Source organism: Diadema antillarum, unplaced genomic scaffold, assembly GCF_040938485.1.
Source record: "Diadema antillarum isolate AM-2024a unplaced genomic scaffold, OU_Dant_1.0 seq00000002_RagTag, whole genome shotgun sequence".
Classification (NCBI taxonomy): Eukaryota; Metazoa; Echinodermata; class Echinoidea; order Diadematoida; family Diadematidae; genus Diadema; species Diadema antillarum.
The window spans coordinates 681,627-703,104 of record NW_027271124.1 but is presented as its reverse complement, the minus strand read 5'-3'; the positions used below and the strand labels follow the sequence as shown (position 1 = coordinate 703,104).

The 21,478-nt window shown below is 37.1% G+C and overlaps 1 pseudogene; it reads right to left on the bottom strand.

Moving 5' to 3' along the window:
- LOC139724880 (uncharacterized) overlaps window positions 1–21,478 on the bottom strand; it is a 139,857-nt pseudogene that overhangs the window by 74,629 nt on the left and 43,750 nt on the right.

Sequence of the window (21,478 nt, the reverse complement as noted above, 5' to 3'; positions counted from 1 at the left end):
TTGTATAGTTTGTAATAGCATATGTATATCTTAAATAGCAATATTGACCTTTCATCCTAATTAGTATCTTGTGTGAACAGTTATCAAGAATCTCATGGCTAAGCCCAACCCTTGTTGGCAGTGAATAATTCCTTGCATAAAACCTCCAAACTTTTGCATTACACGCTAGCCGCAAGTATTACACATGTTGTTATTTTGTGTGTTAACGACACAATTGTGTGTTTATGTTTGTGTGTTTGTGTATTTATGACAAAACTTTTATGACAGAATTCTGAGCCTGATGATTGATTGTAATAAGCAAATAAATATAGGCCTCACCAGCGTTTGCATCTTTCTCCTGGGCACATCTTCCTTGCATTGTGTGCATTCGCGTCGTTCTCCCGGGCACACAATGAACTGAAGAATGTATTTTCTATTCTACACGTACGAGGTATTTTGCCAGGTAATGACTTTTCTGATGCTCTGAGTTCTAGAGCTCCCTCCCTCCCTCTCTCTGGAGCTCCCTTTCTTTCTGTACAATTATCCCACATTAAACCATGCTCTATTCCACTTTACTGCCTGGCGTGGGTGTGAACCAATTAGCACCTGGAGCTCTTTTGGGCAGATCAATAGGAATGCAAGCAATGGTCACAAGGGTCCATTGTTGGCCATTGCTAATGAAGAGAATTACACCAATTACGGGCCACAACTCCAATGCATTTATATCCTTCAACCATATTCTCACTCGACATTTATAGAGGTCCACCTTCATGACAAGTGCATTTCATAGACTGTTGGCAAAAACTCTAAGCACATACTTTCTAATGAACTGAACTGACATCTGTGTTTGTCAATGATAAAAACTTAAGGCATCTACTGTGTGGCTTGTTATCATTAAAGTTTGATGCTGGAGTGTCATCGGCAATGAAAAGCTCCGATATTTTCTGGTATTTGTGGTGTGAAATATATTCAAAGGGATATTGAGTCATCTTGAGCGAGAATGTTTCATCCGATTTTGAATAGAAGCGCAAAGAAATTTGTGATCTGAAAATATCACAGTGAATACAGGCACAAGAGGAATATGCTACATCTTATACAAAAAATAACTTTGTATCTCTCTTGAATTAAAAGGTAACGACTTTGTTCACTTCATGCCAATATCTAACACTTTGTACTGTTTCAATTTTTCATAAGGCTGAGCATTTAATCATTCTCTGGGTTTTTTTTTTTTTTCTTCTTCTTCTTTTTTTTTTTGGGGGGGGGGGGGGGGCAAATTAAGAATTTTGTATGATTTAGTATCTACTTATCGTTGTAAAATAGTTTTCTATAACATTTGTGACATCACACCAATCAACATGCTGATATCAAACCAACAGTAAGATAAAGTATGAATGTTTTCATTTCTTTTGTGTGCATACATTGTACATGTACACCTAAGAGAATCTGTCTGTATTCACCCAAAGGTAAGAAAGATAGCTCACATTCACGAATTATCAGTACCGAGTTCACTGAGCAAACAAGGCACAAACAAAGTTTTGCAATAAGATTTGATAGCCATGGGGGTAAGACTAGATGATGATACAAGGAGCCTGGATGACAGGGTAAGCATGAAACCAAACACATTTATGTTGGGCACTAGATTTCCTCGGTCTACTGATACGGTGACTTAAGAAGGGTGCTGAAAACACACAGAACAAGAACGGGGATGCTGAAGAGTTGTTTGCCCATGCCATGGTCTGGAGAGACGAGAAAGTGATACCCCGACATAACTCGGCTCGGGGAACGACATTTACCAGGCATGCAAGAAAAGTTGTATCATAAATGCAAGCCATCTCCCAGAATCTTTAGATCAAACGTATTGCTTTCCTGCCCTATGCATGAAAGATTGACGTCAGACGGCATCTTACCAAAAAATGTCTTTGCGTCTTCCGCAAAAGATGGAAATCCTATACTTGATTCTCTAGATCAACGTGTGTACAAACACTTGGTATCTACATAGGGCTGGTGGAATATTGCATTACATTTCCTCCTCATAGAGATGAGAGATTATTATCAAAACATCGTAATTGCCCTGATTTTTCGGGTTCCTTAGGGTGTTAGGACCATGTGAAAGGAATTGCACTTATCATCATATTACACATTTGTGAGCATGAACTCGACTACTGCTACATCAGTTTATATGACTAACCGTGTAATCCATGTTTTCTTGTTAAGGGAAATGCATGGGAAAAAGGCCAATTCTGCTTGGAAAAAAAAAATAAACAAACTAAAAGGCAAAATATAAAAAACAAAGAGGTGGAATATGCCATGCAAGGAACACATAGTTTGTTGTGTGTTTGTTTTTGTATAGAACCAAATTTATGACATGGTGAAGTGGGGGGGGGGGAGAGTAGAAACTCCCTGTGATTGAGTAATTAATCATTTTTTAAAAATGGGAGAAAAATGAAGAAAACAAACACTTTAATTTTTGATAGAAGCAGTCACTACATTTGGAATTCAATGAAAAGTATCCACCTTGAATACAGACTCTTTGGCTTGCAGGTAGAATAGTTCGATGGTTATACTGTCCCTGAGTTGGTTGATGCTCTCTGTGAAAAACTGGACCCTGAAGTAGAGGGTGAGGATGCCCGATTTGGCCCGCAGGTCATGGTCCAGGACCTTCTTGTCCAGCTGCAACCAGTTGAAGTGATTTCTGCCGGTGTTAAGATATGAATAAAGCAAAGATGTGATTACAAGTGCAATGTGTGTCTTTGTCCCATCAATCAAGTTTCATATCAAGTATCATTTTAACAGTCCAAAAATAATCTTTAAATCTTTTTGTGTACATTTTTCTGAAGTAACTAATTGATGATTTATACATCATTGTAGTGATAGTAATTGTTGTTATCATTATGACTTTTTCATGATTTTTAACATCTGTATTATGAGTATTATGTCATTATTATTATTATTGTCTTTATCAGTATCATTATCATCATCATCTTTGCCGTTACCATCATCACAATCATCAACAAAATCAACATCACTGGCTGTGTGAAAGTCAGTCTTTGTTATTTTCGATGTAAAAACAAAATATTTTCATTTTAAACTACCTTCTCTATTTTTATATCAGAACAGGATGAACAGATACAGGAACAAACAGCTGTTCTTTTGCTCTACCTCCACACTTCCACAGAAACTAGAGCAGACATTCAGGAAAATATCCTTTAACTATATTGGTTTTCCTTGAGACACCTAGATCTTATCAGGAAGAAAACCACAGGGAAAACCCTTTTTGACATCTGACTTCATCTGACTTCTTTTGTTGTGCTCCTGCTCTGAATGAAAGAAATAGTTGAGGTCTGAGTCATGCAGCATGGAAAGCTATATTTGTGCTAACTCTGGCACACCACAACAAACCCCACTCCCTCAGTGACTGGGTGCTTCCCCTGTCTAAAGTCAGGCTAAAGAGGTCTCACTTCCATTTTTTGAAGGGGTAGTGGAATAGCTTGCTCCATATTGTAAATATTAAAGCACAGAGGCTACTCATGCCGCGAGTCGATGAAATCCTTGATTTTTTTATTGTTGTTTCACTTGTTAGAATAAATTTCTATGAAGAAATGAGAATATTTATTTTTTCACTGTACTACAGCTTTAAACTATATCATTCATGTTCAAATAAATTTATAAAAAAAGTTGTTCAATTTCTAAAACCACCCTGTTGTCATAAATATGCTCTCTTTTTTAAAGTTTGCATGACAAACTAAGATAAGTTTCCTAGTGACATTAGTAAACTATCAAATACTGCATTATTCATGCTGTAAAAACAGGAAGTTCTCACACCTTGTATTTTCCATATGGTAAATATATACTTTCTTAGAATGAGAATTGATGAATTGATGATTGATGATTGATGAAAATGAGGTAGGTTTCCCGTTCATTCTGTACATGTGTAAATCATACCTTTCTTGCTGAGACAATTCAAGCACAAAATACATCACTGCATTCTTCAAACCCTTTATAAATACTGAAGTGCAAAATAACAATGTAATATGAAAGAGTCACTGAACTGCATGTTCTCTTCTCAGACATTAGCATTATGTACAATGTAACCAGTTTTGGGGAAAAAAACTGTCGTACAAACATATATAGTGCATTCATGCATCATAAATGCATCATAATATCTTAGTCACTGCACTCCACCACTTCTACATTTACTGAAATGCGATAAAGGTTTCAAAATGAATTGTTAATTGTTTTCCTTCTTTGATGTATCATGATATATGAAGATACATAATTTAAAGGGGAAGATACATAATAAAAAGGTGCAAATACGATATACAATGTAAAACTACAGTATTCATTCAATGTACATTTGATTATACACATTGCTTTGTTTGCTTTGTTGAGCATGTATACTACCAAAAGCAAAGTATTACTGATTCTCATAAAAGTCTAAAATGGTACATCTAGTATACACATCAGTCCAACAATCTTCACATCCCTTTAAACAGCTGATAGGAACTGTCAGTCAGCAAACACAAACAAGTGATGAACTCTTGAGCAAACTGGCCAGGATTACATTTATTCTTGGGTCTTTGTTGTTTTTGGCTTGATTTTTTCCCCTGACAAAACAGTTTCAGTATCTGTTGGAAAGCAGCTATTGTAAACAATAGTGACTGACCACACACACTCCCAGGACCTGTGTAGAGATGTGTGAGTGTGTGTTTGTCTGTCTGTCTGTCTGTCTGTCTGTCCATCTGTCTGTCTGTCCAGGCATGAGTCATGGCTCTCCTCGCCTGATAACACTGTTAGCTGATGACTTCACTGGAAGACCAGCATTTCCCTTTCACACTTTGTGGACACAAGAGGGCTCTCTTTAGACCTCAAAGACAGGCAGCATGGAGTGTGTCTCACAATCAGTTACTTGTGTACCCCAGCACTTGGCAGCTGCTGTGTCACTTGTAACTGTGTCATTACGAAGTTGATAGAGGGAAGCTTATCTCCACTGATTTCATCTTCATTGTCTACTTGGTACAAAGCATTCCAGTCATGAGGTCTATTCCAAGAGTTCTTTGTTTTATTATGTTGCAAGTTCGATATCAAAAGAATGAATCCTACTCATCAAAGTCATCAGAAAGGAAGAATAGTCATTGTCCTCATCCACCACTAATTATACTGTTTTGCAAAAGCTCTGGTTCTTTAAAACATGTCATTGAAGTATCAGTGACGATGAATACTGTAAACCTTTATTGTCTTAATCATGCTTGTGACCAGTACTTTATACAGGGTTACAATTCTCTCATTACTAGATATATTTGAGGACCCACAATACACTTGAATGTTGTCAAACTTGTAACAATTGCATAAAATGTATTATCCTGCTTAACTAGTCATATGACTTATCAATGCAATGATGTTGTAAATTACTCTGAGATTAATATATGAATTACTTGCAAGAAGCTGTAATATTAATGATGCAATTGAATTTTTCCTACAGTCCACTGCAAAGTCTACTATTACGATGATAACTAAAAAAAAAAAAATGTCAGTTTGAAATTCAGAGTTGAGGTGGGTACTAGGTAATGAATATCAAATGATTCAACCAAAGGTGATATCGATTATTTTATTAACATCCTTTCAGGTTCTCCTATGCTTATTTTAATTAACATGTAGAAGATAAATTTCCCCAACAGAATGCAAAAGTTTGTGAAAAAATGAGACACTTGGAATCAAAGCTTTGACTAAGGTCATGTGCCATCATCTCTATGTAATACTAGTAGATGGCAACTCTGCAACAACCTGCCATGTCACACTACTAGAATAGATATTTTTAAAAGAAGTAAAAGGAATTTCACAATCCTATTAAACTTTCATGAAAAGTTCATACTTCTTCAAATTATAATTGAAATATGTTAAAGTAAACATCCTTCATGTCTTCTAAAGGAACTCAGTAAAGTGCTCCTTTGATGTCCTGGAAAATTAATTTTTGTTATTCTTCTTGTAGTTTCGTAATACAATTCTATCAGTTTCATAATACAATTCTACCAGTTTGACATCAAAAATGTTATAAAGTTACAGTCCACAGAAGTCAGCACATGAAATAAACAAATGCTAAGAAAAAATCTGGAAGTCATATACCAGCTGTCTATTAACTTTCTGGAACCTTTGCTGAGGGTCTCAGTAATCTCTCTGCATCCTGAGTCCATTATGCTCAAGGAATTTTCACCTTTAACTTTATCTCCATCGCTGCTCTGACAACTCCGGCACTGTTCATACTCTGGTAATTGGTCAAGGTGTCAGGTAGTTTATCTGAGAACAGCGTATCCCAATGCACACCGCCGACATTGAACATGAGTAACATGATGCAGAACACTTGCGGTTGTCGCATCATCATTTTAAAAATACAGCACAGGCACACATCCTGTTCATGAACCCCTCAAATGCTTCATGAGTGAGACACAACAACGTGAGGGGGAGGTGCAAGCCACGCAGAGCTCTATCCCATGAATGGACCAGGAATGCAGCTGCTTCATAACTATGCAATGCAAGTGGAGCAGAACTCACAATTTCAAGGAAATCACGCAATATTTGTAATGTCAATGATTTTCAGACAGACGGAAACTGCTATGTGTCCCTTTAGACACTGCTACACTTGAAGGCACACATTGGCAACAGCAGCCTATTGCCTCAGTTTGTTTGTTTGTTTGTAGTGGGGTTTTTTTTAAGAGTTCCTGGGGTTTTTTAAGAGTTCCAAGAGTTCTGCCACTTATACACGGTACCATGACGTCAGTGCATTTATTAAACCACAGACGCCAACAACACAATCTCATATCTTTTCAGTGGCCTTGGGTAAACCCTTCAGCCTCAATAGGAAATGACTACTCATGAAAGGCTTCAACCTTGTCAATTGTAAATGTGATAATCCTGTTAGAAACTCATTCATTAAATTCCTTGAAGGTACTTCAATTATCATCTCATCCATTAGAAAATGAATCTGCATAATTTAATGTTTTCTTTGGCAGAAATGCAGCTTTTCAAATACTACATGCATGCCACATGCTTTATATACACATTTCTTACAAACAAGGTAAGATTTTAGAAAGGTGACTCATCACACATGAATCATATATTGTGATCTTTTTTTTTGTCATGTTGATTTGGTCAACAAAAATCCTCTTATTGTTCTATTGATATTTTGATACAGATATTCACTATCATACAGAAGGAAATCCTATTGTCTGTTCAATCAATAGCTAGCAGATACTTAGCTGCTACAGAATAACCAAAATATGTGGCAGTCTCACAAGATTTAAGTCAAATTGTCATGATGAACTGTACAGTATGAATGGAAGACTCAATATATACAACGTACCTCTTAGTCACTGACGGAACAAAACATGTGTGTGGGATTATTCATGCATTGTTCAGCTTTACAACGCGACCTTCGGCAAAACCACTATCTCTTCATTGAGTCTGTATTTTATTGACTGGTTTTCTCTAAGTTTGAATTAACATCATTCCTGTCTTTGCATTTACTTCAATACTACCCCACATACCTGCAGTAATAGCATGTGACATATGTATACAACAAATACATTCATTCCAAAATTAAGATTTGTTCAATGGGTTGATCACATTAACTCAGTCTCATTCTAGATTCATGACCTTCTGCATGCAGGCCTACAATACATTATTCTCCAATATCAAATGCAATTTCAGTATTCTCTTACATCAGTCTGGTCATATACCGTATTTAGCAGGAAGAAACCATACCAAACAGGGATAGTACAGAAGTATAAGTAAATGATTGATAAAGACGGGGAAGGGATTTAAAGAAATATCCTTCATGCTTCTCGTAGACTGAAAAGGACTGTGTATGATTCTTGCACACAAATTCTAGCAACTTCTGTTCAGTGACAGTCTATGAGAAGCATATGATCAGTCTTAAACCAAGCTTCATCCTGATCATCTGATTCTAATATCTGTGATTAGGCGATTCTCACTCAGTTTTATACACAATGTAATCTCAGATTCATGGCTTATTGGGTTGTAAGTGCTCCACAGTGTAGCTTTTGATCAATCAAACTTCATTCATATTTTCATTGGTATGCTGTTTTTATTCATTCATTCTCATCACAATATTATTTTTGTCTTCTTCTGGGGCAAAAAGCACCTCGAAATCTTCCTTTAATATGACAAGTGATGACAGTGACATATATTTCCATCACTTCCAATACCCTCCTTACCTGGCATCAATGTCAAAATTTTAATCAGTCATTTTCTTTGTGTGTGACTTGTAGATGAGCATGGGTACAAAGGAGAGATTCTTGTTTCTTCTCCTTCTCAAACATCTCCCTGTAGTTGCGTTGTGTATTTTGAAGTAAATCAAGATACACTGTAGGAGGGAGATTACAAGGTCTTTACCTTGCTATGTCATCCTTTAAAACAAAATATGTTTGGTACGTTATATGTGATTGTTTAATTGTTTGTTGTTTGCCATTTTCTTCTCTGTTGTCATGTTTGAACATGTATATAATTATATCTTTTCATTTCTGAAGCACCATGAGCACCGAAAGGTGGACCTGTGCACTATACAAGTAGCAACTACTATTATCATTATTTTTATTATTAATCCTTTTGTCTGTATTTTCTACAGTTCCTCTGTAGTTAAAGTCAACTCAGTCTACTCTGTTCTCATCATTCACATCAAATCTTGTGTGATACACATGTCTCTTCTCAGACTTCACTTGAACATTGATTTTAGTCTGTCTGTCCTGTCAGTATGTCTGTTTGTCTCTCCTCTTCCAGCAGAGACTGCACCCAACAAGTAGCAATGAAGTTTACAAACTGCTGGTTGACAACCAGAATGACATACATTGTACAGTAGGTCTGTGCAAAGTTTACAGTACACACTCGGAGTTACAGTGCCCTTTGTATTAGGCTTAAAAAACAGTTTAAAAAATCAAAGAATATCAGTAGTATTGTGGTAAAGGGAGAAACATGAGTCATATACACTAATGCACGCACACACACACACACACATACTTTTTATTTTTTTATTTCATAATATTCTTTATTTGAGTTTCATTCAATATCAAATCCACATTAACAATGAAATCAATATTACCAACAACAAAAAAAGCAGCTGTATTCTTCTTTCTTACTAGTGCTGCTGAATCACATATGCACGCACACACACACACACACACACACACACACACACACACACACACACACACTCACACACTCACACACTCCCACACAAATGATATTTGATGTTATGAAAAGCTCCTTGAAGGACAGAGCGCGTAAATGACATTTGGAAATTGCATTGATACGCCACACTGAACCTCTATCAAATTCATGGCCATTTTATGCATGGTCCAGAGGTGCCACAAACCATTTGCTTCGGTGTGATTGTGCAAAATCAACAACAACTGAATTGGTACAAATGCCTTTAAAAATGCATTTGTTGTTCTCTACAACCAAATACAATAGAAAAAAGCTTGGAATACTGAATATGCTGCCAGTGTACATATCAGAGAAGTCCTCTGCTGATTGATGTGGATAGGTGTAATGCGACCTAGTCACTCTCAATCAGCGCTGGTAATTTCCGCCACCTCGCATTAAGTCCCAGACATGTGTACATGTAGATTTTCTCATCGGTCTGGCCCTCCTGTATTAATGTTGCTTTGAGTGCAAATGCAATCTGATGTGATCTGGTTTAAAGAAACCCAATGAGATGACATCTTCCACTATGCTAAAGCCTTGCAGCCCTTTATAACAACGATAGCAAAACATGTTATCAGATGACTACCCACTATCTATTGATTTCAGAAGACATCTAGCCAGTAATATCCCCTAACCAATCAGCACTACCAACCCCCCCCCCCCCCCCCCCTGCACAGGATGGCGGGTTAGTCTATCAGCGTAGCAAGTTGGCTTGCTGGCAATATGGGAAATATTCATGTTTCATCTTTCCCTCTAAAGAGAGCAGGCGGAAAAAGGATACATAGGTTGTCAGAGTGGGGGAAATCTATTTCCAGTAGCATCCACGCTCTTTCTTATGACTTCCCACCTGTCCAGCTGTCCAGCTCACAAAGTGATACATAATGACACAACCTGACGAGAAGCAAACTGTAACAAACTGAAGAACCTACTTCTACTAGGCAGGAGTTGTTTCTTTAAACCCAGGGTTCTTGCATCTTCATGAGGCAGACACAACTCCACTTTCTTCGCCTGAATAAGACGGATGCTAAAATACTATACGCTGTAAGCTGTTATTTTCACGTACAGATATTTTCGAAAATGAGGGAGTCATTTTCGCGAGATGTTGTTTTTGCGATTTTAACACTGTTCATACTGTACCTGCACTTATGTCTGTCAGTTCGAGTATTTTTGCGTGTTGTTGAATTTGCGATCCAACAGTGATTTGCGAAATTCACAAAAATTAAACCCTTGCAAAATTAACAGCTTATACTGTAAAAGTAGATATTTTCGCGCGACTAATTTTTCGCGCTCGGCTGTGTAAGAAGAGTTTCGCCTGTTTTTAATTCCACGAAATCAAGACATCAAGTACTGGAACATAAGGCATGGTAGCTTCTGGTTGTGCGAAATGCGCGAAAATTTCAACACCGCGAAAATTTCCACATTTACAGTACAGTACTATGTCTAGGCCTACATAGTGTATGAATGGGTAAAGCTAGCAAATCTGTTTCACAAGTGAATTGCTATACTAGTTCATGCTATAAAACAGCCACTGATACTGAAAATTATTGAATACATGTGTTTTGTGTGTATAAAACAAAGCCAGTTTAATGTCATCATGTACGTCTGTATGTTATTCTGAAATCATTGGCATTAGCAGATACATATGTATTCATCACTACTTGTGTTAGAAGAAACAAATTTCAGTTTGTTCCATCACATATTTTCTACATACATGATGTAGTAAGTCATTGTAAAACATATGGGTGCATGACCTTAAATTCCATTACTCTGTAATTATACATCATACCATGTAACTATGGAATTAATACTAAAATGCATGATGCAAACATCTTTGAGTCTTCTATCTGTCAAATATACTGTACCTTCTCTTCTGCAGACAGATAAGAAACAAAGAATGGCACAAAAACACCAACACAATGGCAAGTGTTGCATTATAACTTCAGTTATCCAATCGCATGGCAAAGATGATTCTTTCTTTTGTTTTGTATCTGAATGGCCCCATTTTTTCCACTCTACCAAACTACCATTGTGACATTTCAAACCACAATGACAGGCTCCTGTGTGAATGCCGCACAGAATGAATCCTTTTCTGGAGTACACTCAACTTCGCCCTCTGCACCTTGGCTATTTGCCTAAATGCCATGGAGTTGAGAAATATTATTTGCAACGAGACAGTCACTACAAAAGGCAAGCTGTGTGTTTTTTAATCGTGCGATTGGCAGAAATTATTGTATGTTCATATATTTCCCTCAGGCACAATAACAGACACTCGGCTGTCAGAGCTCCTTTTGGTAGTTCTCCATCATTTTGTAGATTTAAATACTACTGAGAATACTGTCACTTTACCCTAATTGTGCAAGGTTTTTTATTTTTCTTTTCATATGTGTGGAGTTTCTGGGTGAAAGAGATGAAAAAAATAAATGAAATAAGCCAGCTGTAAATGATCAATGTAGATAAATCACCAAATACATACTTGTACATACTTCTTTATACAGATTGATAACAGCAATATTCCTCAACTAATTCCTATTCACAACTTGCCGTCTTCTGCGAAATGACACATCACATGTCCAGTTCCAGGGTTTTTTTAGCCATCGCCTTTGTTGAGCCCCTCCAGACTAATTACCTTGGGCCAGTCACAGGACACATTTGTCTATTACCTCACTGCCTTGGGAGAGAGCGTACACCGCATTTGCAACCTGGGTCCCAATTCAAATTACAAGGTGGGGCCGTATAAAAGCAGTTAGAGGAACTAGAGCAACATCTCAGGAACATTGCAACCACAAAGACTTTGTTATTGCTGTGCGGTAGCTGTAGATCAACCACAATACCACTAATCGCACCATTTTATCATGAAATACAGTAGGGCTTCAGTCTATACTACTTGGAACAAAGAAAAAATACATCTCGGTGTTCTACTGAACATTACATAACACAACATTTGGATAGAATGATTCACAACTATTGTGAATTGATACAATCTCCATTGTTACTATGGCATTTGGTACCTAACATTATTATACATTGTACTTGCTGTAAAAATCCTGAGCACTGTAGGTCCTACAATGTAAATATGTAGAATGCGATACAAGTATTATGGCATTATAACACAATCTTGCCCAGAAATAAAATCACACCGAGTAGGGAAAGGGTGCAATTTGGAAAAGATGATGAAAATATCTTGTCTAAAAGAGTCATGTCTAAATAATGGTAACTGAGGAAGAAATGAGATGCCAAAATTGAATCCCTGGTATTTTTCTACTCAAATATCAAGAAGAAGAAATGAAATAGTCTATGAATTATTAAGTACTACAAAGACTATTATCATCAGCAAATTGTCAATGCACTTTGGATGATATGATCGTGTTTGTGTTGACAAATCATGTCTGTCGTTCCCTCTTCTGCTTCACTGGTGTACTCATTAGCAGCCGATATCGTCCACAAGAGGAAACCTGTCCCACCACGAGGGCAGGTGTGCCATCTTCAGCAGTGCTGTTTCTTGACGGATCAATTTCATTTCCAGACCAGCTCTCCGTCTCGACCCAACTGGCTGCACGGCTGGCAGCGAAAATGAGAATGCTGCCTCACCATGCATTTCCCTCTGGCTGCTTCACATGGACTTAATCTAATTTCTCAGCGAATTAACTGCATTACGAACATGTCGCTACACATGCACTCTTAATGCATGTGAACCGCACATAATATAACACGGATCAAGCTAATCATACACACTCCTTTGCAGTTCATACTCATCGCTATTCTAAAATGCAATATCTTTCAAAGTCCCCTTTTCCCACATTGAAGAATACATTTATACTCCTCTATTTCTTTCCTCCAGTTGAAGCATCCACACAGTTAAAGTCAACTAATGCTAATAATGGTCAATATATCAAGCAGACGTCCCTTTGGTCATAAATCAAATCATAAATGACCAATGAGTGAGTCATCAGTTTACGGTTGTCAGAAGTGATGTTCCTCTCAAAACTGATGATGAAGCAAAAAAAAAGATGTGTATCTTTAAGGGTACAGAGAGATGCCAGAACTACTGTCAGTGAGAAAATCATATATTTTTGAAGCTTATTTCTGTTTCCCCCTAGAGAGCAATATAATCCCAAATTTGATAAGAAGTCTAAAGCAGATTTGGAGAGCTAAGAAATTTGTTAGACCTAAGCCCATCATTGCTTTCACAACAACAGCAACAAAGATGTTCTATAGAGAAACTGTCAAATATAGTTGCATTGGCTGAGTAATTGATACAGCACAGCAGACAAAAGTCCACAGAGCACTGGTTTCTTTGGACCAGCCATTCAATTGTATGAACAAAACTCTACACATCTCCCAACAACCAAGTTGTAGAACATCATTGTTGTCGAAAAGAAAAATTATACTTCAGCCATTCTTTACTTTGATGCATTTTTAATGACATAATTTGTAAATACCATGTTTGTTTGTTTGAGGGTTTTTCTCAGTTTAGAGGAAGAAATGAAAGTACATGCATTGGACCCATTCATTAATCACCGTAATCACACCACGAATATTTAATCATTCACAGATCATGAAGTGTATTCAGTGTGGTATATTACACCAAATTTCACATGCCTTGATACATGGTAATATGCCCCAAATAGTAATACATGTATGTCACGATACTATTATCTTGTACTGTAACTACCTACAAGATATCACTAAAAGTAAGTCTTTACTTGTTCGATATGTTGTAGTTGCGACAGTCTATTGACGTAATTTACTTATTGTCAACTTTTACAAGCAAAATTAGGTTCAGGCAGCAACGAGAACTCACAGAGCACTTCCATCACATTAAATGCCATCAACACATGGGGCACGATAAAAAGGTACACCTAGGAGATGTCACAGGTGAAACAGGGGTGGGGGGTGCCCTCATGGGGACATATATGGGTGGGGCGAACAGATATCAGAAACACATTATATATCCATTGTCATGATGTCATGTCTGCTTTAATAAAAGATTAGGCCCTTCGTCTTGTTTTTTTTACCTGAAGATGCCTCAAGCTGTTAGTAAAGGGAAGAGGAGACTAATTCACAAAATGGTTTTGCCACAGTATTCTGCACGGTGCTGACATTTCCAAGTCAACTTTGGTATCACACATACACGTATATATGTAGAAGTTTGAGCACGTGAAAAAGAGGGTCACTCCCTATAAACACAGCATTCAGAATACAACATTGCATGAGGTTTGCATGCATAATACGCATGAAGAGATGCATTACTTGTATGCAGATAAAACATCTGTAGCTCTTTTCAGTTCAAATCGTCTCCATTATCCCTAATTGAGACAGAGAGCATAATACAAACTCAGAGACTCCAACCCCAAGCACCTTCTGATGTGGAGATTCTCCCGCCCGAAACCCCTAGCAAACAGGAGACTCCAAGTTGATGTGTGCGAAGCGCGAAGTTCCTAGGGTTCTAGATGTTCTCTGGTGCTATCTAAGGCTTATTTTTTCAACATACGATAGCAATAAGTAAGAAATCCTTTCCACCGGGAGACACAGAGCCAGGGCGGGAGAAATCAAATCTCAAACGGGAGAACGGGAAATTTTGCAAAAATTGGCTTTCGGCGGGAGATCTCCCGTCAAAAATGGGAGAGTTGGAGTCTCTGCAAACTGTACAGAGGATATCAATGCATACAAGGCAAAATATAATCAACAAGGAACTTACGTCTCATCGAGGAATGCTAAACCAAAATAATCCTTCTCTTTCAGGTTGAAGTAAGATGCAACGAGGTCAAGCAGATCACTGGCCAGTAGCTTTTGCTGTGAAGAACAAAGACAAGAGTTGAAATGTTACGGGTCAACTGCAGACAAGGCTGAAAAAGCTCCTAAAGGGTGCAATGAACACACCAGGCCTTCTGGTATAAGCCTCTTACTCTCACTAGCAATATTCACAATCACAACTTAAGAGGGCAGAAGGATAACTTCTGTCTTCTTAGTGTACGCATGTGTAGCAGTCTAATCAATACCCCTCTGCATGCTACAGCCACTCCAGAACTTTATACAACCAAACATACACATTATCAAAAGTATAAATCTACTATCCAAAACTCTACAATTTTGAACTGAGCCAACACAAGTGAAATTCGGAATATGAAATATTGTGCTTTCATTGATTACCAATGGCCTTGTGACCTAAAAAATGACGAAAACAAGGATTTACAACACGTCCGTAAGTTTTACTTTTTGTTCGCTGTGTCACATTATCAATATAAGTTTCATCTTGTGGCTGCACTGATGTACAATATAGAAGTGGAATCTTCTACGCAATTATCACAGGGGAGGGGGGGGGGCACTGGACTTCTTGCAGGGATTTCTACTTGTATTAATAACATCACAGTATAGAGTATCTTTGTACAAAATTTAAAATATACAAAATCATTAATGTGTTATCATTTTCATAGTAATACATGAACACCAGGGTTCAAATGCATGAAATCAGGGAAAATTTCCATGATATAGCAACAGATTCTATGTTTACAAGAAATGTACAAGTGTATACAACACTGTATATACAACATGTATGTAGGTTTGTGGGATTCTTATAACCATGGGATCCAATATTTGACAAAAAGTGTTCATGTTATGAGCCAACAATGATTATTAAACAGATGTTAGTTTGTAATCCTACATTGCTTACCATTTGATTTTCTTCAATGAAAGTCAAATTCTTCTTTATACCAACACATTTGCAAGGCAGAACAGTATAACAAAATGTCATAAAAAAAGGATAAATCATATAGATTTTCAAAGAAAAATTAAGATGAACAGATAACAAATTTTCAGAGTCACTTTGAAGAAAAGTCAGAATGCTTTTAAGAAACAGTAAAAAGGTCGCAGAACTTCTAGATTTGAACAATAGGCACAAATATTTGAAGATTTTGTTTCTCCTAAAAATATTTACAATTTGCAGTACAAATTCAACATATATTTCTCGTGAGCATATTCAGGAGCAATGTTTCTACAACGTACATACATTTGGTATGACCAGCCATTGTAACAAAAGAACATATGGCTTTGAGTTTAACCAGGATGTAGTTTGTACAGCAAAATATGGTTGCAAAGTCGAACAAGGCCACAGATTGCTACAATTGGGATATATGTACTTTCCTGAACAGCATTCTGACAAACGTACATTGAATTAATTCATATTACCTTGCAAATGCGGGTTCAGTGTAGATGAACAGTATATGAATACATAATGAACTTAGAATACAGATGATATATAGGCAAATGGATGGGGGGCAGAGAGTAATATTGCTATCAGTGATAACAAAAACAAGACGCCAGCAATGCCGCTTTTCCGCAATCCTCTTGTGGATTGTAGCCAAGCTACCCCTTGGTGTGTGCGCTGCCTTGGCCCGCCAACAAAATTGATTCTGGTGCTATTAATATAGTCCTCAGATGACTCAAAGCCATTTCGAGTTGCTCCAGATGGGGTTTAACATTAATTGCACTGTGTATCAGCTCAGTAACCATCTCCCCCCCCCCCCAACCATTCCTGAGTGAGCTAATGCCAAAGCTGCATGATACTGTCTACAGAAAACAAATTGGCAGATTGTTCCCAGTAAACTTCAGTAAACAAAATAGGCAAATCATGCTATCGCGATCCAGATTCTTAAGAGCACATATCAATTTCACAAGAGCACAACTTACATAATATGAAAAAAGGAAGCAAGAAGATAACATCACATACTGCAAGATAACCTTACTACAGAACACATTCGGGTTTTTGAAAGCCTGTGTGACAGGAAATATCTAAGCAACAACTGAAGTTCCAAAGAGGAATCATCTAAGATAGTGAAGACTTTAGAGGATGCTCTCAGATGCTTTTTTTTTTTGTCATTATGGGCTCCTGGAGTGGAGATCAGGCAGTCACAGACATTCCAAAGTATACCCTATGGTGATTTTGTCTATATTGTGTACCCAGGATAAAAGCTACTGATCTCTTTTTGCCCTGTTAACAAAGGCAATGCCAAAATACAGATGAATTTGCTTTCTCATCAAGGCACTGTACACATACAACATACTTGTAGGTCATACAATTTTGTAGAATAAGATTGCATGCAAATCAGACATTAGCTTTCTATAAACTCAACCTTATCTTTTTCACCTCATACCATACCCTATTAAAGAAAAAAAAAATCAGGTTTGCTTCGCAGTCATTTTCTGCCATTCGCACAGCAAAGAATCTCTTTCTGAAAAAAAAAAAAAATCAAGCTGTGCTGGGCAATGTTACCAAACTCGCATATATAGATCTGCACTGTTTGAGACAAACTGTAAGGAAAGTTCTTTATGTCCAGTTTGGGAAAGGGAGAAAGATGAGAGATACTGATTTGGGTAATTCCGTGAAGTTGGGACACAAAGTGTGACATTTTAGCCTAACTCAATACTATTATATGCTATACATATATTGTTTATAGGCTTTACATTTGTATTGAGACCATACATTTTCCTGGAAATTTTGTGCCATTCAGACTCAATTTTGATGAAGTTATTAAAACGATATGTAACGGTGTCCTGTAGCATCGTGACGTGTCCATGTAGCATCATGATAGTTAAAATCTGGTCCTAAAAGACAAATTAATGCAATTAGCTTGACCAAAATTTGATATAATATGCATAATTACTAGATTAGTCAGATAGCTAAATATCTTAACTCTCCTTTCCACAGTTTTACTTTTACAAGAAAATTACACAATGTGCCACTATGCTACGCGGTGTCCACCAAATGTCACAAAAAAAGGACACCGCATAGCATCATGATACATTTTGTAATTTTCTTTAAAAATTAAAACTGTGTACAGGAAATTTGAGATATTTAGCTATCTCATTCATATCTTGTAAATATGCATATTGCATCAAATTTTGGTCAAGCTAATTGCCATAATTTGTCTCTTAGGACCAAATTTTAAAATATCACAATGCTACATGGACACGTCACGATGCTACAGGACACTGTTACATATTCTTTAATAACTTCATCAAAATTGAGTCTGAATGGCACAAAGTTTCCAGGAAAATGTGTGGCCTCAATGCAAATGTAAAGCCTACAAACAATAAATGTATAGCATAATTAATATTGAGTTATGATGAAATGTATTTTTTTGAATATCACGATGCTACATGGACACTGCCCCAACTTCATGGAATTACCCATTTACTTTCGTTCAAAAGTTTCATCTATGCCCATTGCCATTATATCCTAGATCAATACAAAGCTGTTCAAGAATATGTCAGAGAACTATATGAAAGCATTTGCTTCAACCATAATGACTGATTTTGTCAAACATACAAAAATACAAATCGGCATTCAAGCTATGGAAGTTAATGCCCTATTGTTTTTCAACTCAATCAATGAGGGGCACATCCATACACATCAATATTCAACGTCTGTAACTTTACTTCTCAAATGGAACAAACTTTATTCTAGTTGAATAAAAAAAGAAAAAAAATCTGCCAACTCTGTGGATCTTCAAACTTATGAGTTTAATCTTCATTCACTAACGGCACAGTCTACTCTAACTCCTTTCCTGACACACAAAATGCACTGCCTTTTCACAGTGGACATCAATTCAAACACAGGAGGATGCCACAAACAAAGGGATGGCGATGCACTTTTTGGGAGGCGGCTCACGTTTCTGACATCTAATAAATATTTACTCTCATCTTTGTCCTGCGTCTACCCGGCAAATGCTCACTGGTGCATGGCTATCGCTCATACTCGGCTAGGATGTCGGCCATTTCACTTTTTCATCATTTCCCACTTTTGCAAGAGGGGAGGGGAAAAAAATATGGTTCCAATGAAAAAGCTGCACATAAATAAATGTTTGAGCAGATGTTCACAAGGATTTATTGGTTTTGCTTTCAATACAGTACATCATAACAGAGTAGTGGGAGGGATGAGGTATCTCTGTGCTGGCATTGTACCATGTGTAAAGCGGGCACTAGATCTGAGATACATGAGCATGAAATTACCCTTCTTTGCCTCACACTATTGAAGGCAGCACACATTATTCTTGCAGGTACAATACACTACTTGTAGTCAAAGATACATGTGAGTGTTCACAGCTATCCACCAAACTATGACTAATTCATAAAGTATTAGCACAGTCCATGACTGCACCTACAATGATTTGATAAATGTCTCCACTGAAAAAGTTATATCACCATGTCAGATGCAACAGCAGTGTATCAATACTGTAAATTTACATATCTACAGTCGCCACCATTCACTAGGGACAACCAGAGACTATGACATTTGTCCCAATTTTGATAACAACTGTCCCAACTAAACGAGGTAAGAAATTGAGATTTCCAAATAGGCCTACTAAACAAAGCTGATAATATGGACCTTCATACCACAATCTGGCACACACTTGAATGTCATTACATGTAATAAAAAAAACGTTTAGAGACTGTGTAACTTGTGTCTGTATGCATGAAATTCACTAAAAACAAACTTTTACTTGCATCTGAAAGCAAATTTTGTGTTAACGAATGTGATGCAGGGATCGTTAAACAAGCAAATGAGAAAGACATCATATTTTATCAAGGGAGAGGCTAGGCTGGTTTCAGCTTGCCACATTGACACTGCAGTGATGTACTGTCCAGTGTGAAATCTGAAGCCACTTCTGAAGACTAGCTCCATCATATACTACATGTATATATGCCACGTATGAAAAAAGTCTAATTTTCTTTGTGTGTATCCACATTTTGCAATAATATTGCAAGTGATTAAATTTACAATTATGGAGTACAGCAATGGACAGAAAAATGCACACGTGCTCATCACATTCATGTCGGGATCAGAAGTAAAATGTTTGCGTGTTTTAAAATTTAAGAACAGCAGCCCCGTATACAGTTGTATGTACTGCAATTTAATGATGGGCTAAAGGTTGTTCAATACATATGGAAACACTTTGATGGCAAAAAAAAAAAAAGCACATAAATCATTCAAGCCCAAAAATCAAGTTTCACTGACATTTACAAGATCTGCTGATATGAAAAAAACTGTCTCATCTCGGCATCAGAAAGTCACAAAAATTTGCTCCCCCCCCCCCCCATATTCACAGTGCCTGTAGTATTTTTGACTACGCAAACAAAAATGCTAACTTTGGCAAAGTTGCTCTTTACATATTGACCTTTATACTTCAGTCTGACAAATCCCAATAAAACAATTCAATTCTTGACGCATATCCTCTAATCCACAAGTACACTGTCCCTTTAAGAGAGGTATCAATCACTATGTACATCTGAGCAGCTAAATGGGGTTTGTTTTAAGGGGATAACAAGTCTAATGCCTCCGTCTCTCTCTGCCGAGTCTCGCTCTCTCTCTCTCCATGGACCACAAACTCCAGCAAGCCACCTCACAGCCATTACTCAACACTCAATTTGGCAGGTCTCGGAAGGGGCACCCCTTCGGAGGAGCTGATGCACACTCTGGATAGTGACATCAAACATCTATCATGTCCATCTCTATCCTCCCGTCTCCTCTGATCAGATGGAGGGTTGCCCACGTTCACATTTCAAGGCCATAAACATACTGATTTTTATGTGAAAGCAAATTCTCTCAGACAGTGCAGGGCTTTACAGGTTGAAATGCTTCAATTAGAGGAAAAAAATAACTGCATGGATTGATTAAAACATACATATACAGAATAAAAGAAAAAAAAACAGTGTACAGTATGTAGGTGAGGTAGGAGGAGCTTTTAAAGTTCAGATGATTTTTACAAGCAGCAAATGAGGATGAAGTTCCATGAAATAGTATCATAATTATAATCTAATGACCTTTAGAAATCAATTCGTCTTTCCATCACCTTAAAGTTTTGATCAATTGCTAATGAAACAAATGTAATATTCATAAAGAAGATGTTTTTCCCTCTCCCACTCTTACTCAATGTTGAATAAAGTATTCACATCTTGATGAAGAGGCTAGTGGTATGTACTGCTATATGACATCATACGTGAAGATATTCTATATTTCACTGCTTTTTGGACATAAAATTAAGAGTTATGCTCATATATGTCAAACAGCTGCATTTCCTAAGATAAGTTGCCGAGTAAATACACTGTACATCATTTGTGATTTTATTGATATGTGAATTAAGCAAACAACACAAATTTTGCATTTAATCACTTAACCCACACTTTGACTATTGAAACTACTCTAAAATGTTAGTATACCAAGAGACAATGGTGCCAGGCAAGATGGAAAGAGGATAGTAATTTCATACTGTGTCACTATAATATTACA